Source organism: Bombina bombina, chromosome 4, assembly GCF_027579735.1.
Source record: "Bombina bombina isolate aBomBom1 chromosome 4, aBomBom1.pri, whole genome shotgun sequence".
NCBI lineage: Eukaryota > Metazoa > Chordata > Amphibia > Anura > Bombinatoridae > Bombina > Bombina bombina.
Window position 1 is genome coordinate 47,196,188 of NC_069502.1, and position 25,424 is coordinate 47,221,611.

Here is a 25,424-nt window from a genome sequence, read left to right on the forward strand (position 1 = left end):
GACACAGGGGAAGAAGGGGGGGAGAGAGACACAGGGGAGGGAGGGAGACACAGGGGAGGGAGTGAGGGAGAAATAGGAGAGGAAGGGGGGAGAAAGACACAGGGGAGGAAGGGGGGGAGAGACACAGGAAGGGGGGGAGAGACACAGCTAGGGGGGAGAGAGAGAAAGGGAGGGGGGAGGGGGGAAAGAGACACAGGGAGGGGGAAGAGAGACACAGGGAAGGGGGGGAAGAGAGACACAGGGGAGGGGAAGAGAGAGACACAGGGGAGGGGGGAGAGAGACACAGGGGAGGGGGGAGAGAGACACGGGGGAGGGGTGGAGAGAGACACAGGGGAGGGATAGAGTGAGTACAATACCATAAACAAATTTAGTACATACCTTAATCTGAGTGCAGACTGCAACTCTGCATATCTCCTGTGCCCAGTGTTAGCTTTGCTTGCCATGGTGACACTGACACCCTCTGCACAGGCACAGGAGGTTGCCTGGCCAAAATGCCATGATCTAGAGTGACAGTACCCACTACAAGGCGGCAAGTGAACTGCATTACACAGGAAGCTCCATCTTTCCCGCTCAGCAGGAGAGGACATTTTTAAATCAGAGCGTTGCAGGTTACCATGGCAACGCTCTGATTTATAACTGTTAGGAATAGGAGACAGGCACAGGCAGATAAAGGAGGGGTGGGCGAGTGCGCAGGGGGGTGCGGGAAGAAAATAAAGTTAAAAAGAAAAAAAGTTTAAAAAAATTGTTCTAATGAAGCTAGGGGACCTCCTGGGGGCCCGGTCGCGACTGCTGCATCACCGGTAGTTCCGCTCCTGGCTGCACGTATACTTTTTGTCATTGACTTACCCAATGTGTTCAGCTAGCTGCTCCTTTAACCCTTTGGCTGCTAAGCCATTTCCCACCTGTGTGCTAAGCTGGTTTTGAGCTTTTTGTTGCAGTTCACATTTAAACACTTTTAGAATCAAAGTTTGTACAAATAAACTATACAAACTATATACTGGGGTTTTTTCAGCAGACCCAGCAGATTCAAAATATACCATTATTATATGTGTATGTGTCATCAGGTTTAAAAAATAGCGTGTAAAATGTGAAAAAAGTGTATTTTTTATCTCAATAAATAATAGTATGTAATTTTATTTTTCTAAGTTCTATCATCAAAACCTGTGTGGATAAATATTTGTAGTAGGTAACCTGTCTGAAATTAGCAGAAATTAAGAACATTTCACTGTTGTTTCCCACTGTTTCATTGCAGGCATGTCATTTTGATAAATTATTAAAACAGCATCTTAGAATTTACTGTACTGTTTTCAGCAATTAAACACCTTAGAAATTAAAATGGGGTGCGCAAAGCACACATTTGCAGAAAGTGCACCCCTTGGTGCATCAAATAAGGGGCTACAAGTATTTCTAGAATGAATTTGGGGTGTGCAGCAATTAATGGAATAAGTTGCATTGCTTAAAAAAAAAAATGTAAGCAAAGAGCCATATTCCACTTAATATTACATTGTCTATTTTTGTGCTAGCAATACATGTAGGCCCTCATTTGATGCCCCCATGTAGGCCCTCATTTGATGCACCAAGGGGTGTAATTTCCAAAAATGTGTACTTTATTTAATGTATCTTAGTTTCCCAGTTTTCTACAGCTGTCTGATTGCAGACATAAAAGTTGAAATGCAATTTTTTTAAGACGATTTTAAGATTGCCATGTCTGCAATTAAACAGTTCTAGCCACTTGGAAAATTAAAATATGGTACACAAAGCACACATTTGTAGAAAGTACAGTACCTTTGGCGCATCAGATGAGGGGCTACATGTATCTCTAGCACATAATTGAGGTGTGCAACAATTAATGGAATATGGTGCTTTGCATAAAAAATATATTTTTTAGCAAAGAGCCATATTCCACTTATTATTACATTGTCTATTTTTGTGCTAGCAATGCATCTAGCCCCCCATTTGATGTACCAAAGGGTGTACTTTCCAAAAATGTGTACTTTATTTAATGTATCTTAATTTCTCAGGTGGCTACAGCTGTCTGATTGCAGACATAACCCCATAAATTTGAAAGACTATTTTTTTAAAAATTTTCTTTACAAAATAAATAGATATTTTTAAAGGAATTATGTTGCTAGAAAATATTAAATTTTTACTGCAAAAAAATAAGCTTCTTTGCAAAAATCAATTGCGCATTGTTAGAGGTTTGCCTCATGGAAGAGGTTGAAGTATCCACCAAAGGAACTGGCCATTTAAACTGTGAGTGGTATGTTCATCCACCTTCCAGCAAATTTGCCGCAATACCTGTTGAAGCAACTGGTAATGCTACCTCATTATTCCCTCTAATTGTCCCCAAGAAGAGTCTTGTATAGGTAAGTTTTTCCACTATCACCTGGACCCTCAAGGAAATAACACCTTTGTGGTAAACTGTCATTTTCCGATGCAGAAATGATTTCTTCAAACCTTTCTCTTTGAAGGTCATTAAAACCTTTAAAAAAAGATTAAAACAATTAAAATATCCTGAATATCTCTAAGTGTATAATTTAAACAATTTTGACACTTTGGTGTGTGACCTGGATGTCTTGAAAAGTTTTCAAAATAAATGTCTTTGTACTTTTCAAAAAGCTCTTTAGCATTTGGTGGAGATGCTAAAACACAAATATGAGCAAAAAGCTCTCTAAGCAGTCGAGGCATCATTTCACTTTCAGCGTCATGAAGAGTTAAATCCCAAGATTGCTCATCTTTAAAAAGACAAAGTTTTTGAGCTGCTTTTTGAAATGTGTGAAATTGAACACCATCAACTGTACGAATATCTTCAAAAGAAGTTGCTCCTTTAACATGAAGTAAAAGCAAGCGTAAACAAAATCTCTCAACATCTGAAATTAAACTTACAGAGTACCTAAGACCAATAGTGTTATTGGCTCAATCTTGTACTCTTTTTTTGCATGTTGTTGTCTTTTGATGGAAAACAAAATGCTGAGGTATATCAGTGTAAAGAAATGCATGAACTGACAAATCTTCTTTGTTTAATTTAAACCAAGCAGTCAAAGTTGTGTCTCTATAATGTGTTCTTTCTACTGCAGTTTCAATATTGTCTTCAGTAAAATATACTGACTGTTCTCCAGGAAGGTGAATTTGTAATCGCACAATTGTATGCGATTGATGGTGCATATGAAAGCCAAAAAGCCGCCATGCTGCTTCTGGAGCACTAACATATCTTGAATCCACAAATGAAGTTGTCTCATCATGAAGAAGTGAGAGTAATGTGTACAGCGCCAGATGGCTAAGGGAGGGGCTCTTGTGCGCAGCTTAGGGATTATCTTAGCGCTTGGTTACACCACCCTATTTTTTTCATCATGAAGAAGTGTTTCATGCTCTTTAATTGCAATATTTGCACAGTCATGCCCTTTATAAATATGTATATTTATTTATTTATTTTTTTTTTAAATATTTTTTATTGAGGTTTAGCATAGCAAACATAAAACATTATACGTCACTTTGATTAAAGAGAAAAAATACAAACAAAATAGAGCAAAACATTTCAGCAGTTACATTGAACATTGTTGGATGACTAATGAAACCTCAGTTTTTTAATAAGATAGCATAGATGACTGACCAGTTGTGAACACAGATTTAGGCCCAATGGGCCAGATTTATAAAAAAAAAAAAGTTAACTGATGGTCAGGTGGGCAGCTCTTTCGGAGCTTCAAAAAGAGATTAAATACTTATAAGGGGGAGGGGGAAATTCAGCGGGTAAGCACCGCTATATATATATGAGGAAAAGGGTGGAGGGCGGAGCCATATATATATATATGTGTGTAAGGATTCCGCTTCAGGTTTTACCTATGCCTTTCCCATTCACCTTATGTAAGGATTCCGCTCCATGTTTTACCTATGCCATTTCCATTCACCTGACTTCAGCCTTACCTGTACTTAAGGCATCAGCTGACTGCAGACAGGTGCTTAATTATTAAGTTTGTAGACTAGCTCTGAAGCATGTCTGTTTTCCATTTGCTGTGTGTTTTTTCTGACAAGAAACCAGTCTGCTTTTCTTCCAATTACTGAACCAGCTACTACCTTGGGATTACTTATTTCTACTGCCGGTTCTTATGCTCATTTTGCCTACAGAAAGTTTTACAGAGGCAAGTTTTTCTTTTTTGCGTGCACGCTACAACAGAGACTTAATCCATACTGCAGTGTGTTTGCTGCCGTCTCCCTCTGAGTTTCTATCTCATCTGAGCCACTGAAGTGTTTCTCACACACCGGACTTCAATCTCTCTTCCACTGCAATACAGCGCAACTCTTCTACAAACAACCTCCTACGGATTAAGTGCAAGGACATCTCAGAACTAATTCTGCTTCTATTTCACACCATCCGGTGACTGGGGGTAAGCGCTGTAGTTTCTTTAAGCTGTGCTGTACAAATAAACATTGAACTTTGCTTTTCCCTGCTACTCTACTGACCTCAAGACTATCAGCACATGTGTATACCGTTCTGTGACAAACTAACTAATAGTGTCTAAAACTGAGAGTTACACTTCACACTGAACTGTTATATCTTACTCCAGCACTAATAGCAACACTACCTGCTTTCTGGAACTCTGCTTTTCTTTATCAAGATTTATCGTACTGGGAGCTAGCTGAACACTAAAGATTGTTACTAAAAAATTGATTTATTTTTTATATTTCTTCTGATGCAGACTTTGTTTATGTCTATACTAATGCTGTGACGTTCAACAGCATATATGTTTTACATCATTCGTTGCCAGACAAGTTTCTGATCTGCAATTCAATTACTTGAGAATAACAACTTCACTGAAAGCAGCTTGGTCTATGCTGTTCAATAGGCCATTTGCCAAAAGTGATACAAATCATTTATTTTGCATACTCTGCAGTTGTGATCCATCCTCACTCTCTGCTAAATCGTTACAGAATAATTAAGCCTCATAAAATATGGATCCAGCAGAATTGCCCCAATTCGTTTACAACCTGTCTAAAAGAGTAGATGAACTCAGTCAAGGCCTTAGAGATCTAAAGGTTGAAAATGAGACTTTAACTAAGATTATAAGAGAGACAACTCCTCCCAAAGCAAAAGCTGCTGAATCTATTGTGGAACCACAGATTGCAGCACCTGATTTGTTCAATGGTGATAGGAGTCTCTATCGCCAATATAGGAATGCCTGCCTCCTCACTTTCGACCTTAAGCCACTCACATATCCTAATGATAAGATTAAAGTGCTCACAATGATTACCTATCTACGGGGTGAACCCCAAATCTGGGCAGACACGCTCTTTGAAACCAACGATCCTATTCTATCATCCCTACAGTCTTTTCTAGCAGTCATGGATGAACTCTATTCAGACTCAAATTTACAATTGACTGCAGAAAGCAAGATGCGGAAACTAAAGCAAGGCAACCGTCCTGTTGAAGTTTATATAACGGAGTTTAAACAACATGCCATTGACTCCCAATGGAACGTGATTGCCTTAAGAAACCAATTTCGCCTAGGACTCTCGGAAGCAGTTAAAGATGAGCTAGCCCGAACTGATCTCCCTGACTCATTAGAAGGCCTCATGAAGCTCTCAATGCAAATAGATAGAAGGCTTCGCGAAAGGAAGTCAGAGCGTCAAATTGGGGATTCTTCTTACAAGAGATCTTTCCATCCTCCTCCAACTGCTTCTTCATCAAGTGTGCCTGAACCTATGGATATAGGCTTTATGAGGGGTCCATTGACCTCTGAAGAAAGGTTTAGAAGAAAATCAAAAGGACTGTGTATGTATTGTGGAAGTCCAAATCATCCTATCCGCGAATGCCCCTCCCTACGTAAAAATAAAAATAGTAAGTCTCTCTTACATTTGACTTCTATGATTGAACATGATAAACCAATTCACTGTACTTTAACCCTCTCTTTACAGTGGGACAGCAATCGCATGACGAAAGAAGCTATAATTGACACAGGAGCCCAAGGGAATTACATCGATAAAGCTATTGTTGAAAAAAATAAAATTCCTCTCATCACTAAATTGTCTCCTGTCTCTATACGGGTTGTAGATGGGTCTGAAATTTCTTCTGGTCCTATTACTCAGCATACAATTCCCATTCTGGTATCCACCCTAGGTTCACATCAGGAATACATCACTTTTGATGTTATTACCTCTCCTCTATTTCCCATTGTACTAGGGTTGCAATGGCTTCGTTTACACGAACCTGTGATCAATTGGAGTTCTTTGGAAGTAAAACTGGATTCACCATATTGTCAGCAAACCTGTCTAAATCATTCTGTCCTCTTCCATTTGACAGAAACTCCACACATACCTAAAGTATATGAGAAGTTTGCAGATGTATTCAGTAAGAAGGAAGCTGATACTCTACCTCCTCATCGGTCGTATGACTGTCCGATCAAACTAAAACCTGGTACCACTCCTCCCTACGGTCATCTCTACCCTCTTTGCCAACCCGAGCTTGATCATTTAAAGACGTATTTAGATGAAAACTTAAAAAAAGGTTTTATACGTCCTTCAGTCTCTCCAGCAGCAGCCGGGTTCTTCTTTGTAAGAAACAAAGATAACTCCCTTCGACCAATCATCGACTTCAGGGAACTCAATAAAATTACGATAAAAAACAGGTATCCCCTACCACTCATCCCCGAACTCATTGAACGCCTCCAACATGCCAAAATCTTCACCAAATTAGATCTAAGAGGGGCTTATAACCTTGTCCGCATAAGAGAAGGGGATGAGTGGTTGACCGCTTTTAGGACAAGATACGGCCTGTTTGAGTACCTGGTAATGCCGTTCGGGTTAACTAACGCCCCGGCCACATTCCAGTATTTTATTAACGATATATTTCACGATCTTCTTGATACTTGTGTGGTCGTATACCTGGACGACATTCTAGTGTACTCAAACACGCTTGAAGAACATGTTAAACATGTTAGTTGGATACTTTCCAGGCTCCAAGTTCATAGGCTATATGCAAAGCTAGAAAAGTGTGTATTCCACACCAAAGAAATTGATTTTTTGGGGTACTCCATTGGCCCAAAAGGTATCCAAATGCAGGCTAACAAAGTCGATTCAGTAAAAAACTGGCCACAACCAAAAAATAGGAAGGAACTACAACGTTTCCTCGGGTTTAGCAACTATTATAGAAAGTTTATTAAAAATTTCTCTCAAATTGCTAAACCTCTCACTGTACTCACCAGTTCCAGTACACCTTTCACCTGGAACTCCAAGGCAACTGAAGCTTTCAACTCATTAAAAAACTCCTTCTGCTCTGCTCCAATACTTCAATTTTCTGACCCTTCTCTCCAATTCATTTTGGAGGTGGATTCTTCCGATTATGCCCTTGGAGCTGTCCTCTCGCAAAGACGTAGTATATCCCAACCACTACATCCAGTAGCTTTCTATTCCAAAATTCTTTCTGCACCTGAGATGAACTATGCTGTTGGAGAAAAGGAACTCCTGGCGATTAAACGTGCCTTTGAACATTGGAGGCATCTCCTGGAGGGCACCGTCTTACCAATAATCATCTACACGGATCACCGTAATCTCGAGTTTCTACAGAGGAATAAAACTCTCTCTAGTCGACAGGTAAGATGGAGCCTATACTTCAGCAGGTTTAACTATCAAATCATCTACAGGCCCGGTTCTAAAAATGGAAAGGCGGACGCACTTTCTAGGAAAGACCCTAGACCTCCAAACACTCAGGAATCTACTTCTATCATTCCCCCCGATAGATTTTTGGGTCTACTGTCCACCTTCAAGATGCAACTTCAAACTGCTTTACGGTCAGATCCTCAGTTACCTCAACTCCGACTATCTCGTAGAAACAACCTCTACTATCATGGGACTCTCTTGTATGTCCCCGAGATTCTTAGACCTGCTCTAATTAAACAACATCATGATCCACCTCTCCTTGGACATCCAGGTATTACGAAAACAAAGGAACTTCTCAGCAGATCCTACTGGTGGCCAAATTTGGAAACATCTGTTAAAAACTATATCTCAAACTGCTCCATCTGCATTACTTCCAAAAAGGAAAGGGCCAAGCCATATGGACATCTTCTTCCAATTCAAATACCTGATAGACCTTGGTTACATCTCGGCATGGACTTCATAGTTGAATTACCTGTGAGTTCAGGTTTTAACACCATTCTAGTTGTCACAGACATCCTGACCAAAATGGCTCATTTTATCCCTTTTAACAAACTTCCCACTTCTAGTGAGACAGCACAACTCTTCTTAAATTCGATTGTCAGATACCACGGAATTCCTTCCATCATAACAACTGATAGGGGTACTCAGTTTACCTCGAAGTTCTGGAAAAGTCTTTCTGCTCAACTGAAAATTGATCATCGCCTAAGTACTGCCTTCCATCCACAAACAAATGGCCAAACAGAGAAATTAAATCAATGGCTAGAGCAGTATCTACGCTGTTATTGCTCTTATCAGCAAAATGAATGGTCACAATACCTATATCTGGCCGAATTTGCCTACAATAACTCGGTTAATTCATCCACCAAAGTTTCACCCTTCTTTGCAAACTATGCTTTTCATCCTCATTTCTCCCTGGAACAAACGGATAACCCAAATTCTCCTTCTGTAGATGATCTACTACAGAAGCTCGCTGAAAACTTCCACTTCCTAAAAACAAATATTCTACAGGCTCAGACCTCACAGAAGAAATACTACGACTTACGCAGACGACCATCACCATCTTATGCCATAGGCGATAAAGTTTGGCTTTCGACAAAAAACATCAAAATCCCTGTTCCCAGTAAAAAAACTAGCAGGATTATATATCGGACCATTCACTATCACTCACGTTGTTAACCCAAATGCAGTTACTCTGGACCTTCCTAGTTCTATACCCATCCATCCTACTTTTCATGTGTCCCTTCTTAAACCAGCTTCAGATGATCCTTCAGTGAAAACCATTTTACCACCTGTACCTGTACCCCTAGATTCGGACACTTATGAAATTCAAGACCTCCTGGATTCCAGACGGCATAAAGGTGTTTTACAATATCTGGTCAGATGGAAAGGCCACTCTCCTGATGATGACACTTGGGAGCCTTATACCAATATAGATGCACCTAGACTCATCTCTCGTTTCCACAGACGTTATCCCCTTAGACCTAAACATCAAGCCGAGGATCGGCTTGCTTGAAGGGGGGCGTATGTAAGGATTCCGCTTCAGGTTTTACCTATGCCTTTCCCATTCACCTTATGTAAGGATTCCGCTCCATGTTTTACCTATGCCATTTCCATTCACCTGACTTCAGCCTTACCTGTACTTAAGGCATCAGCTGACTGCAGACAGGTGCTTAATTATTAAGTTTCTAGACTAGCTCTGAAGCATGTCTGTTTTCCATTTGCTGTGTGTTTTTTCTGACAAAAAACCAGTCTGCTTTTCTTCCAATTACTGAACCAGCTACTACCTTGGGATTACTTATTTCTACTGCCGGTTCTTATGCTCATTTTGCCTACAGAAAGTTTTACAGAGGCGAGTTTTTCTTTTTTGCGTGCACGCTACAACAGAGACTTAATCCATACTGCAGTATGTTTGCTGCCGTCTCCCTCTGAGTTTCTATCTCATCTGAGCCACTGAAGTGTTTCTCACACACCGGACTTCAATCTCTCTTCCACTGCAATACAGCGCAACTCTTCTACAAACAACCTCCTACGGATTAAGTGCAAGGACATCTCAGAACTAATTCTGCTTCTATTTCACACCATCCGGTGACTGGGGGTAAGCGCTGTAGTTTCTTTAAGCTGTGCTGTACAAATAAACATTGAACTTTGCTTTTCCCTGCTACTCTACTGACCTCAAGACTATCAGCACATGTGTATACCGTTCTGTGACAAACTAACTAATAGTGTCTAAAACTGAGAGTTACACTTCACACTGAACTGTTATATCTTACTCCAGCACTAATAGCAACACTACCTGCTTTCTGGAACTCTGCTTTTCTTTATCAAGATTTATCGTACTGGGAGCTAGCTGAACACTAAAGATTGTTACTAAAAAATTGATTTATTTTTTATATTTCTTCTGATGCAGACTTTGTTTATGTCTATACTAATGCTGTGACGTTCAACAGCATATATGTTTTACATCATTCGTTGCCAGACAAGTTTCTGATCTGCAATTCAATTACTTGAGAATAACAACTTCACTGAAAGCAGCTTGGTCTATGCTGTTCAATAGTCCATTTGCCAAAAGTGATACAAATCATTTATTTTGCATACTCTGCAGTTGTGATCCATCCTCACTCTCTGCTAAATCGTTACAATGTGGGTAAACTAAGGAGCATGGCAGGGTCTCTACAAAAAAAAAAATTAACTGTAGAATAACATAAGCGAACAAAACTTAGTAAAGAAGCACTAGGCCATGCATATTCTCTCACTAAGCAACAAGGGCATTACAAAACTTAGCTGCAAACAATCAGCCATGGTCTCTAATTGTGGGCAAGAACAAAACACAATCAATAAGCAAAACTATAGTGGTTACAGAACATTTCCTAGCTCTCTCTATATATTAACTTTTACAGCCAAGTAACTCCCAGCCTAACACTGATCCACCAGATAGAACCTGACAGATAATCCCTCAAGTGTGTTCAGTAAGCATACATAAAAACAGTTAAAGGGTTATGAATTGCTCGTGTAACCATGAAATTTGATAGATCAAAATATCATAGCCAGCAAAAGCGCAAATATTGGTAGAGAGTCTATCAGGTATAGATGCACAACTGTAGCTCAGTAGGTGAGTGTCACTGCGTGCATTGTGGCATAGAAGGACTTATTATAACCTATAAGCAGCTATGATAGTCTAAAGGATTTCTATATCAATAGTCAATAATAGTGCTACTACTGATAGAATAACAGTGTGCATAATTTTTCTAAATTTTAATATTAAGAGGACTGGGTGTATGAGGCATACTAAACATACAATACTAGAGCCTGTTGTCTCAGGTTGCTACTAGACTAACCTCTTCCTTGCTAGCTGAGGGAGGAGGAGGAATTATGCTGATATGTGTATATGGGGCGAGAGGATGGGTGGAATAAGAGTTAAATTTGTAACATATTGGGGTAATGAACTCCTACATACTAGGGGCTCTTAATTAAACTTGTTGCAATATGTGAGCACACGATATGTCAGATAAAAAGTTCAGGTATAAAAAGCATGTTAGTGGACACTCCTTCATGACTGTACTTTGCTTTAGTAAACATCTTATAAAAAGTAAAAGTGCAGGGTGATTCCCAACAGGGGTATAACATGTGCATATTAGTATATTAAGTAGTTGGCTGTTATATGTAGGCATCATCTAAGCCCCACAATGCTGGATATGTCTTGTGAAGGGAAAACAGATATAGAGCAGACATAAACTAATATTGGATAAACTGGAACATGAGGGTGAAAGGTACATCTTTACTAGTTATGTGTCTATACCCCTTGACAGTCTAAAGGACTTAGGTTAGAGGGATTAGTTACCCAGATAAGTTGAAAAAAGAAGGAAAGAATGTTATGCTGAATATGCTTGTTAAACATTTAAAATCTTATATGTAGTAGTTGGTAAACATGAAATATCCTATTAAGCAAACTCTCCAATACCCAGGTTAAATGAAATGCTGAAATTACCAAGCTGGGGTATACTGTAGAGTTGTCAGAGATTAGAGTGATTGCTATGGTAGCGCATGCACAGGGAGCTACTCTAAAGATCAATTTCTAAACAATCCTGTAACGCTACTTGCTGTCTACATTTGGTATAATATGCTCTACCTATGTGCTATTATGGTGTCTCATTATTCTGGTCAAACATATAGATTTAGGCAAACATGCAAAACAACATAAGCACCACCGGCATGGGGGAAAGAACTCGTCAGAAGTATGTATTAGGAGTATCTAAAGCAGTGTAAGTCAGAATCATAATTGGGGCTTGTCAAGAAAATCGTTTAGTCCCTCGGATCCGTCCTGTAATATAAGATGCCTCAGCCGATGCCTTCTCTCAGACAGGACCTCTTGATGTTAGGGTAGTCAGACATGCTTGAAATTCTTGCAACCGGACATCTCTCTCTGGTGCGGTAGACATGGCTCATAGGGGAATCAAAATGAGAGCGTAATGTGGATGGTAACTTACATAGATCCCATAGTGTAGCTCTGTGACAACCTCTTGGAAGTTTACGTGCTGTCCACTGAAGGTAGAATAGAGAGCCCGAATCGGCTATGTGATTCGACTTGCGTGGCGTCGCTCTCCCAGGGATATGAGCGCTAAGATCTGCAGCCTTCCTTTCCGGGACTAGCGAGACATAACTGAGACCCGGTTTTCTCTCTCTGACCAGCAGCTTTTCATTGCCTGAGTCGGAGCAAGATTCACTTTTTCTTGTCAGAGCTTGTGTAACTTGGTGAGGTATAGGGTCGTTTAGTATAGGCAGAAGTTGCGAAAAGGTTGCTGTTGTTGCTTCCTGTACATCGCCGCCATCTTTCGCGCCATGCAGGTTATCAAGCTGTACAAGGAGTTGTGCAAACAGTCGGCCTATTTCGTTGAAATGATCTTCAAGCAGCTCGTAAGCATGATCTTCAAATTTGCATAGTGCTGCTTCTGGATCCATTTGGCGGTTATTTTGAGGAAGATGTTTCCCAGATATTAGAACAAGCTGCATCCACACCTCCGGATGAGCTGAAGTAGGCCCTAGTGTGTGCCGCTACTGTGAAAGTTCCAAAAACAATCCACAGATTCAATTTTTGCACTCTATGAAGCCAGCAAATGTATTTATCATTACTCTCAGTACCCGTTCAGTACCTAGATTATTGTAAAATATAGTATTTGTCCAAGTTTAGATATTTGTAGCAGAGGAGCTTCAGGCATACACGTCTGCTCACTTTGTTAGTTGGCTCCGCCCCCCTCTATAAATATATTTAAATATGTACTTTACACTTTTTATAGAAGCACAGCTTTCAATATTAATATGGCAGTTGTATTTCAATGTCAAGTATGGGTTGTATGGTGCAACCCAAGAGTTATCTATTTTTTTACCATTTATTTCTATTGATAGACTTTTTTTTTGCTTCTCTTGTAACGTGGATAACCATCTACATTGATTAAAGTTTCTACTTGGAAAGATTTTGGAAATTGCTTAGAGCAAACCCCATCAACCATACATGGAGATCTTAGATTATGATCCCCACAGGGCCAATGTATCATGTGTTTGGTAACAATTGCATGTAACCGTGGACTGACTTCAATGCCAGGTATTTCAGCACAAATAAAGCTATCAATTACTTGTGCAATTTTAGGCTTATCTTGTGCACATAATATAAGCAAAACATGTGCATGAGGTAACCCACATTTTTGAAATTCAATTATATGAACTTTGGCAGCTGGTTTACCCAAAACATGTTTCTTTGTGATATCACCAAGAAGTTCTTGAAGTTTTAAATGAAAAACTCTTGCCACTAAATCAGGTCGAAATTCAACTGCTTGACCTTCTTTCAGATTTAAAACAATTTCTGTCCATTTTGGGTTACATGTCATAGTTATAAAAAAATCAGGCTTCCCATACTTTCTTACAATAGCCATGGCATCTTGGTAATTCTGTACCATGTTTCTGGGACTACCTTGGAATGTAGATGGAAGTATAACTGCTTTGCCTGGAAGTAAGCCCTGGTCTGCAGCAACACTTTGAAAATGGTCAATGAAACCTGTATACTTTTCAACCCTCAATTTTGACTGATTTTGTCTAACATAGTTTAAACAATTACCTTCTGTCTTAACATATGCATCTACAAAGTACTGCTGAGTCAATTTGCCAGCACTCAGAAATTGGTTAAACTCATCTCGGATGGAAAGTATGTATCCATAAAATTGCATTTGTGTGACCCTTTCTCTTGGCTTTGCTAAGGATTGAGTTCTTATATTTCTAACATTAGAAGGGTTATAATTAAGTTTCATTTTAGGTGACCAACTTTGATCCCCAAAAGGGAACAGAAGTGGATACAACATTGGTTCCAAATTTGGATCTAAAATACTTATCCTTTCTGTTTTTTTTCATTGTTTGTACTTCGACAATGAATAATAAGATCTCACTCAAGAGGAGGTTCACCATCTGCATTTTGGAAAATAATAGCTACCTCATTATACCGAGGAGCATTATATCTACGTTGATCGTTTTTTTTGTGATCTTGTACTTTTGCCATGGTCACAGTTGCAGGTGTAACACCATTTCGAAATGCCTCTTCTAAACATTCTTGTTCTACTTCATATAACATTTTACATGCTTCTGCAAAAGGATTGTTTAAAGCAATAAAAGAACTCAACTCAGTCATTAATTCAGGGTTGCAATTTGTATTTTCATCAATCTTAATGCGCTGTTGTGCAGCCTCATCTGGATCAAGAATATACAGTTGTGCAAACTTTCTATTAACCTCATTGGAAGGATAAAGTGATCCAGTTCTGTGATATATTTGTCCATTAATTCTAAAACAGTAAGGGCCATAACTGGGAGGAGGAGCAATATTAACCCCCATTGAAGCAAATGCTTAAGAATTATTAAAAGATCTAATATTTTTGTAATTTTTTTTTTTGAATGTTTATGACTTCCTGTCATTAAACATTCTATTAAAGGAGCAAATATGATAGCTTCAATATTTACTTTTTCTTTGCTGCAGCGTTGACTAAATAATTTGTCTAATGGCGGCTCTTTTGGAATGAGAGGTCAATCCGATTGGCTGATTGGATCAGCCAATCAGATTGAACTTCAATCTGATTGGCTGATTGAATCAGCCAATCAGATTTTTCCTACCTTAATTCCGATTGGCTGATAGAATCCTATCAGCCAATCGGAATTCGAGGGACGCCATATTGGATGACATCCCTTAAAGGAACCGTCATTCATCGTTAGTCCGTCGGTTGAAGAGGATGGCTCCGTGTCGGCTGTATGGAAGATGGCTCCACTCCGCTCCAGATGGATGAAGATAGAAGACGCCGCTTGGATAAAGACTTCTACCGGATGGAGGACCTCTTCTTGCCCCACTTGGATGAAGAATTCGGCTCTGCTGGGTGAAGACAACTCAAGGTAGGGAGATCTTCAGGGGGTTAGTGTTAGTGTACTAGCTATTGTACCTAGTTAAAATAAACACAAAGTTGCCTGTAAAATAAATATAAATCCTAAAATAGCTACAATGTAATTATTAGTTATATTGTAGCTATATTAGGGTTTATTTTATAGGTAAGTATTTAGTTTTAAAGAGGATTAATTTATTTAATTATAGTAAAATTATTTTGTTAAATTTAAATTATATTTAAGTTAGGGGGGGGTGTTAGGGTTAGGGTTAGACTTAGGTTTAGGGGTTAATAACTTTATTATAGTAGCGGCGATGGTGGGGGCGGCAGATTAGGGGTTAATATTTGTAGGTAGGTGGCGGCGATGTTAGGGAGGGCAGATTAGGGGTTAATAAAATTTATTATAGTGTTTGTGAGGCAGGAGTGCGGCGGTTTAGGGGTTATTACATTTATTATAGTGGCGGCGAGGTCCGGTCGGCAGATTAGGGGTTAATAAGTGTAGGTAGGTGGCGGCGACATTGGGGGGGCAGATTAGGGGGTGATAAATATAATATAGGTGTCGGCGATGTTAGGGGCAGCAGATTAGGGGTTCATAGGGATAATGTAGGTTGCGGCGGTGTCTGGAGTGGCAGATTAGGGGTTAAAAAAAATTATTATAGGGTTTGCGATGTGGGGGGGCCTCGGTTTAGGGGTTCATAGGTAGTTTATGGGTGTTAGTGTACTTTGTAGCACAGTAGTTAAGAGCTTTATGTTCCTGCGTTAGCCTATAAAGCTCTTAACTACTGACTTTTTTTGACAGTAGGAGTCTTGTCGGTAGAGGCTCTACTGCTCACTTCTTCCAAGACTCGTAATACCAGCGTTAGGCAAATCTCATTAAAAAGATAGGATACGCAATTGACGTAAGGGGATCTGCGGCAGCCTTGAGTCGCGGAAAGAAAGTGAGCGGTAGACCCTTTCTTGCCGTTAGGACCCCTTAACGCTGTTTTTGACGGCTAACGCCAAACTCTAAATCTAGGCGATAGTATAGATAATAAGGCTACTGATGTAGCAATAAAATGTATTTTTGTTATAATGATATTGTTATAGCAACACTTTTATTAGCTATGCTGCTTTAATCTATATATATAAATTCATCTACAGGTGAATTATCTATATATATATATATATATATATATATATATATATATATATATATATATATATCCTACAGGTGTAATGACACCCTTATTTGAATGGACTACTGTCTTACATATACTTAAAATATGAAATTTCTAATAAAACAACAGAAAGCTACCAAAGTAGCAATTTTTTTTTGAGGAAAACTGCTTTAATCTATATATAAATATTTCTACAGGTGTAGTGACAGCCTTTTTTATGTTAAACTGTCCTATATATATAATAAATATACCAGTTTAGCCAAACCCTATTTGCCAAACTTATTGAAAATGTATATATATATATATATATATATAACCAAAAGGTATAGTGACAACCTTATGGGAATGGACTTTTGTCCTAAATATATGCAAAATATATTAAATATAATAAGGCTACAGATGTAGCAACACAATTCATTTATGTTATAATGTTACAGATATTGCAACACTTTATTTAGCAAACTGCTTTTATTTATATATTCTAACACCTTTTTTTGAGAAACTGATTTCCTAAATAATCTACAGATGTTGCAAACCCCTATTTGAAATATCTTTCTTATATTATTCTAATCTATAGTTACATTTTCAACTTTTTTTTTTACTTTAAAAATTAAAACCCAATTTTTTTATTTTTTTTATTTTATAAAAAAAATAGTATACCTTTTAAATAAAGAGGTTATTTTATATTAATATATTTAGATAAATTATTCTAAAATTTTGTATCCTACTGAGCTACTTATGTAGCAACAGACTTTTTTTTAAAAAACTACTTTAGCTTTTAAAAAAGCTTCAGAAGTATATTTAGGTTCTGTTATTTAGTTCTCTATGAAGCTTATGAGGTAAAATATGTCCAATCATTTTTTTTTTTAAACAACTTAAACTTTGAAAAAAGCTGTTGAAAAACAAAACAAAAAAAACAACAGGCTTATCTTTAGCTTTTAAAAAAGCTTTTGAATAGAATAGCTAATAATGCTAAAAAATGTAACTAAATACGAAGTTCCGCTATTAAACTAACTGATCTCTCTCTACGACAACTCTCCTCACAGACTGCTTTTTCCTAACTGCGTCAGATAATGTTTTAACTTATTATTTAAATTGACTAACCGGCGCTAGGAAGGGGCGTGGTTAGTTGCGAGCGAAACATGTGATTTGCCGCAAGCAAGAGACGTGGCTTTCCACAAACGTGCAGTGTTTGATTGAAACTGACATATATGTTAATGCATATGCCCGTAAAATATTTTCTGAAGTTGCTATTGGCCCGCCCACACATAATTTTTACTGTAACAATGCATAGTTACTGTATCAATAATGTAGACACTGACACTGAAAAAAATAAGCATTAATAAAAATCATGTACAAACTGACACTTATACATACACTTCCTTTCAATACATACAGCTAAATGCTAAATTATTTAGTGTAAGTATGCACTGTACATTAAATATATATATATATATATATATATATATATATATATATATATTACACATGCTTATTATAGTAGTGTCAGTGTCTACATTATTTATACAGTCACTATGCATTGTGACTGTATAAATAATGCATAGACTGAGCCCCTTCCAATAATAAACCTAACACTTCTTTACCTATATTTCCGCCATCCCCAAAATAACGCAAGTAAAAATAAAATTAATAACTCCTTAACCGTCAACCACCCACATCGCAATAAACCTAATTACCCTATTAAGCCCTAAACCGCAAAACCCCCACATCACAATAAACCTAATTACCCTATTAACCCCTAAACTGCAAAAACCCCACATCGCAATAAACCTAATTACCCTATTAACCGCTAAACCGCAAAATCCCCACATCGCAATAAACCTAATTAACTTATTAACCCCTTAAACTACCAAAACCCACAACGCAAATAGCTAATTACCCAAACTAATAAATTCTAAAGTTACAAAAAAAAAAAAAAAAATATTTTCAAAAAATAAAAAAAGGCTAACATTACAGAAAATAAAAAATCAAATTACCAAATTTAAAAAAATTAAACCTTATCCCTATAAAAATAAAAAGCCCACCAAAATAAAAACACCCCCTAATCTAAGAATGAACCAGGGTTGGCTCCAGAACGAATGAAATGGGGGGGCATTTTTTTTTCACGAGGGGGCACACATTTAAAAAGCATGTATGAGAGTCAAAATAAGAGCAGACCTACTGTGGTAGCCCAGGGGTTACATTTATCAGATCTCTGGCTGTGCAGGAGTTAGATTTGTTTGTTTATATTTCTGGAAGTGCAGCGGTTACATGTGTCATATCTCAAGGAGTGTAATAGTGACTATACAATAATGTGCACAGTGGAAATTGTATAGTCACTATTACACTTTTATATATATAACACATGTGTTAGGGGACACACAGGTATTTATTTCGCATATTTTGTGAGTAGGAGAATCTGTGCTCTATTCTCCTTATATTTCTAACACACCAGTATGATATATTTATCACTACACTTGACTGTCTCTTTTTTACTCTTGTTTACTTTATATGGTTTTATTTATATGCTATATGTTTTAATATTAGCTTGTTCACATGTGTTCCTTGATATTTTGCTTAAATTGATTTTTGAATATATTTAAATGTGGGTGGTTTACACTTTCTGTAACAACAGTTGTTGTTACCATATGCATGATTGACGCTGGTCACATGATTAGAATGTTGTTGAGGATCACTATGGCAATTGTTTTGGCGCAATTTTCACTGGGAGGGGATTGTTTGGCTTTATATGTCCAGTCACTTGCAGTTTGTTCTTTGTCTGAGGAAGGGGAGTGTGTCCCCGAAACGTCACGCTAAATAAAGTTTTTTTGATGAAAAGACCGGTGAGTGCCTTCCTCCATCGTGTATATTTACCTGCTGGCACCCTGGCATCAGGATTTTGAAAGTGAGAGTGCTCTCTATCTACATATATATATATATATATATATATATATATATATATATATATATATATATGTATATAGATATATATATATATATATATATATATATATATATATATATAATAAAACAACCTTGGGGACAAATAGGAGATGTTTTGAAACATGTAAATAATAAACATAAGGCTATTTCACTCATTGTCCCACAGCTACATTTGAAGTGTGTGTATTTGAGCACCTATAATCTGACACACATTTTACACTGATCACTGCAGATAAAGCAGGCACAATGCACACTTGTTTTGTGTGACCTGCAGTGGGGAAACCAAGGAATTCCCAATTTTCTTCTTTATCAGTGGCTGCCAGGATATAAAGCACAATAGGGAAGGGATACTACTCTCACACACACATTGGTTATACTACTGTGTTTTCACAAAATTACTTCTGCCTTCCCTCTCACTGACTGTTAGCTTCTCCCAGCACTTCCTGCAGAGGTCTGATGATGTCATCATCTCACTTCAGCTCTGTAGTAAGTGGGCTAACAGGAGGAGGGGCATTGCAAGCCCTAGGTTAACTGTGAGAGCACCAGCAGGGAAATGCAACTTTATTTGTTATCTGGTTGTAAATAGAGGAGAGTAAAGAGATTAGCTGGGCCCTCCAGTGGAGGATCTCCAGGGTCCAGTGGCTGCAAATGGTTGTTGTGACATTTGGGACCCTGGACATTTCATCACTTTTAAAATGTAAAAAATGTAAAAAATCACTTCTTTTGCCCTGGGGGGGGGGCACAGCATTCAATTTGGGGGGGCATTGCCCCAATGCCCCCCCCTTAGAGCCGACCCTGGAATGAACTACCAGTAGCCCTTAAAATGGCTTTTTGAAGGGCATTGCCCAAAGATAATCGGCTCTTTTACATCCAAAATACACCAAATCCCCTCTAATAATAAAATCCCCCCACCCACCAAACCCCCAAAATAGAAAACCTAACACTATAAAAAACTAAACTACCCATTGCCCTGAAAAGGGCATTTGGATGGCATTGCCCTTAAAAGGGCATTTAGCTCTTTTACAAATTGCCAAAAAAATCTTAAGTTAAAAAATAAATAAAAAACTCATAAAATTTTTAAAAAAACCTAACATCAAAGCCCCAAATAGATACTCACAGGTCCTGAAGTCCGGCGGAGAAAATCTTCTTCCAGATGGGTCCATCAACTTCGTCCACAGCGAAGGTAGCGTGGAGCAGAGATGTGGAGCTGTGTTTCCAGATGTGGCGATCCTCGGAGGCGGCGATGGTTCTTGGTGGCGATGGTCCTAGGCGGCGGTTCCCGGGGGCGGTGCTCCGCGGTGGCGTGGAGGATCCTCTTCATGCGGTTGTCCACCACACACTGAAGATTAAATGCAAGGTACCCCATATTTATTGGGGTACCTTGCATTCCTATTGGATGACATTTTCACATCAGCCAATAGGATGAGAGCAAGTGAAATCTTATTGGTTGGTGAACAGCCAATAGGATTTCACTTGCTCTCATCCTATTGGCTGGTGTACAGACAATAGGATGAGAGCAAGTGAAATCCTATTGGCTGTTCACCAACCAATAAGATTTCACTTGCTCTTATCCTATTGGCTGATTTGAACAGCCAATAGGATTTGAGTAGCTCTCATCCTATTGGCTGATTTGAATTTAATAAATCAAATCAGCCAATAGGAATTCAAGGGACGCCATTTTTAATCGCTTACCTTGAATTCCTTATCCAGTGTACGGTGGCGATCGTACGAAGAGGATCCTCCATGCTCCATGTTTCATGGTCACCAGACTTCAAATCCAGGATCGCCGGTCTTCAGTTACAGGGTCGTCGTTCTTCAGCTCCGCAGTCATCGGTCTTCAGCTCCGCCCTCCGCTCCACGCCAGATGTTCCTGGAAGAAGAAAGAAGAGGTTGCTGCTTGTAAGAAGACTTCACCGCACAGGACCTTCTCCGCCGGATTTCAGCAAACATGAGTACCAACCTGGGGGTTAGACTTAGGTTTTTTTAAGTTTTTTTTTGGGGGGGGTTATTTTATTTAGATTAGGGATGGGCAGTAAAAGAGCTAAATGCCCTTTTAAGGGCAATGCCCAAATAAATGGGCTTCGCTGCATCCAGGTGAATTCTTTTGGCCTTGCGCTGCCAAAATTCCATTGAGGATGCGTGCGCAATTGCCGACGGCGACAGACATTACAAACACAATTATAGTATAGATAGTAGTGTCTATTACATGCAGTTATATGAAAATTGGTGTATACTGTCCCTTTAAGCCTCAGGATAAAAGTGTTTGGAATATCAAGGCTGATAACAAACACATAGAATGTTAAAGGGACATGAAACTCATTTTGTTTTCTTTCATGATACAACTTTCCAGGTTACTTCTATTATCTAATTTTCTAAATTGTTTTTGTATCTCTTTTTTAAAAGCATACTTAGGTAGGCTCCATAGTTGTGAGCTTGCTGCTAACCTGTTGCTGCAAATATATACTTGTCATTGGCTTACTGATGTGTACAGCTAGCTCTCACTAGTGCATTGCTGCTCCTTCAATAAAGAATACCAATAAAATAAAGCAAAATAGATTATAGAAGAATATTGGAAAGTTGTTTAAAACTGAATGCTCTACCTGAATCATGAAAGAAAAAAAAAATGGGTTTAATGTCCCTTTAAAGCTGTGCAGAAATATCTGCTGTCAAAACATCTGTAACTCTCAGAAGCAGATGGTACATGATATCTAAGAATTTTCACAGATGAATCTAAGGGCTGGAGCAGCACTCAATACGGAAACCAAAAATGTCTACTTGTTTATCAAATAAATATTCATCTTGAAAACAAACAAACAAAAACAAAAAAAAACATACTAGCCAAATACCTAATTCTTCAGTTTGAAATGGTAATTGTCACTTTCTACCACTAGTTGAAGCTCCTCCCCATTTTAAATGGATTCTTACATAATTTACATTCAGTAGTTGACTTCTCATATATAGACATTCAATTATTTTAAACACATTTTCATTTTAATGTGTGATAATATATGTTAAAAAATATAAAACCTTTTCATAAAAAACTTAAATAACACCAATATGATTTTCATGTTATCATATTACTGATAAATAATAACCTAGATTACAAGTTTTGCGTTCGTGTTTTAACAATGAAAAACTATAAATTAAACTAACATAACTATGATACTAAAATTAAAATAACTAGCAATTAAATAAATTAAATTACTCATTAAAAAACTAACACTACTAAAAAAAATTAAATCTACAGTTACAAAAATTAAAAATACTAAATTACAGAAAATACAAAATTACAAAACATACTAAATTACAAAAAAATTAAAAATACTAAATTACGAAAAATAACAAAATTATCTAAAATAAAAACAAATACACCTAATCTAATAGCCCTTAAAAATAAAAAAGCCCCCCAAAATAAAAAAAACCCTAGCCTAGAATAAACTACCAATAGCCCTTAAAAGGGCCTTTTTGCAGGGCATTGCCCTAAAGAAATCAGCTCTTTCTTTCATGTAATTAGCAAGAGTCCATGAGCTAGTGACATATGGGATATACAATCCTACCAGGAGGGGCAAAGTTTCCCAAACCTCAAAATGCCTATAAATACACCCCTCACCACACCCACAATTCAGTTTTACAAACTTTGCCTCCTATGGAGGTGGTGAAGTAAGTTTGTGCTAAGATTTCTACGTTGATATGCGCTTCTTTTTAGCATTGTTGAAGCCCGATTCCTCTCAGAGTACAGCAAATGTCAGAGGGACGTGAAGGGAGTATCACTTTGTGAATACGATGATTTCCCTAACGGGGGTCTATTTCATAGGTTCTCTGTTATCGGTCGTAGAGATTCATCTCCTACCTCCCTTTTCAGATCGACGATATACTCTCAATTTACCATTACCTCTACTAATAACTGTTTTAGTACTGGTTTGGCTATCTGCTATATGTGGATGGGTGTCTTTTGGTAAGTATGTTTTCATTACTTAAGACACTCTCAGCTATGGTTTGGCACTTTATGCATTTATATAAAGTTCTAAATATATGTATTGTACTTATATTTGCCATGAGTCAGGTTCATGTATTTCCTTCTGCATACTGACATTGGGAATGTAAACATTTTTAAGAAATATATTTCTTACCTGGGGTCTTTTTTCAATTGACTACTTCTTGCAATTGCGGGTATTAGGCCCGCGGGTGCGTCAAATGCTAAACTTTATTGCGTCATTCTTGGCGCGAAAAAAATTTTGGCGCGAAAAAGTACGTTTATGGCGCAACTTCATCATTTCCGGCGTCATACGTGACGCCGAGACCTTTCACACGGCGGCGTCATTACTGACGCAAGTGTGTCATTTCCGGTCATTTTTGGAGCCAAAAAAGAGTTTACGTTACGTTGTGCGTCATACTTGGCGCCAACTTTTTTCATTATTTCAATACCCCTTGTTTGTTTGCCTATTGCTTTTTGCTTTCAGAGGCCTATGCTATTGCATTTTTTCCCCATTCCTGAAACTGTCATATAAGGAAATAGATAATTTTGCTTTATATGTTGTTTTTTCTCTTACATTGTGCAAGATGTGCCAATCTGATCCTGTCTCAGAAGTTTCCGCTGGAACATTACTGCCTGACATCGGTTCTACCAAAGCTAAGTGCATTTGTTGTAAAATTGTAGAAATTATTCCACCAAATGTCATTTGTAATAGTTGTCATGATAAACTTTTACATGCAGATAGTGTTTCCATCAGTAATAGTACATTGCCAGTTGCAGTTCCTTCAACTTCTAATGTGCATGATATACCTGTAAATTTTAAAGAATTTGTTTCTGATTCTATTATGAAGGCTTTGTCTACATTTCCACCTTCTAATAAACGTAAAAGGTCTTTTAAAACTTCTCATTTAGCTGATGAAATTTCAAATGACCAACAACATAATAATTCATCCTCTTCTGATGAGGATCTATCTGAAACAGAAGATCCTTCCTCAGACATTGACACTGACAAATCGACTTATTTATTTAAAATAGAGTATATGCGTTCTTTATTAAAAGAAGTGTTAATTACTTTGGATATTGAGGTAACCAGTCCTATTGACGTTCAGTCTAATAAACATTTAAATGCTGTTTTTAAACCTCCTGTGGTTTCCCCAGGGGTTTTTCCTATTCCTGAGGCTATTTCTGATATGATTTCTAGGGAATGGAATAAGCCAGGTACTTCTTTTATTCCTTCTTCAAGGTTTAAAAAATGGTATCCTTTACTAGCAAAATCTATAAAGTTTGGGGGAAAAATCCCCAAAGTTGATGGGGCTATTTCTACTCTTGCTAAACGTACCACTATTCCTATGGAAGATAGCACTTCCTTTAAGGATCCTTTAGATAGGAAGCTTGAATATTATCTAAGGAAGGCCTATTTATATTCAGGTCATCTTTTCAGACCTGCTATTTCTTTGGCTGATGTTGCGGCTGCATCGACTTTCTGGTTGGAAAATTTAGCGCAACATGAATTGGATTCTGACATATCTAGCGTTGTTCGCTTACTGCAACATGCTAATCATTTTATTTGTGATGCCATTTTTGATATTATCAAAATTGATGTTAGATCCATGTCTTTTAGCTGTATTAGCTAGAAGAGCTTTGTGGCTTAAATCTTGGAATGCTGATATGACATCTAAATCTAGATTACTATCTCTTTCTTTCCAAGGTAATACTTTATTTGGTTCTCAGTTGGATTCTATTATTTTAACTATCACTGGGGGGAAAGGAGTTTTTTTGAGGATAAAAAACCTAAGGGTAAATCTAAGGCTTCTAATCGTTTTCGTTCCTTTCGTCAGAATAAGGAACAAAAACTCAATCCTTCCCCCAAGGAATCTGCTTCCAATTGGAAGCCTTCCTCAAATTGGAATAAATCCAATCCATTTAGGAAACCAAAGTCAGCCCCTAAATCCGCATGAAGGTGCGGCCCTCATGCCAGCTCAGCTGGTATGGGGCAGATTAAGGTTTTTCAAGGATTTTTGGATAAAATCTGTCCAAAATCATTGGATTCAGAGCATTGTCTCTCAAGGGTATTGAATAGGATTCAAAGTAAGACCTCCTGTGAGAAGATTTTTTTCTCTCACGCATCCCTGTAAATCCAGTAAAATCTCAGGCTTTTCTGAAGTGTGTTTCAGACCTGGAGTCTTCAGGGGTAATCATGCCAGTTCCTCCTCAGGAACAAGGTTTGGGGTTTTATTCAAACCTATTAATTGTACCAAAGAAAGAAAATTTATTCAGACCAGTTCTGGATCTAAA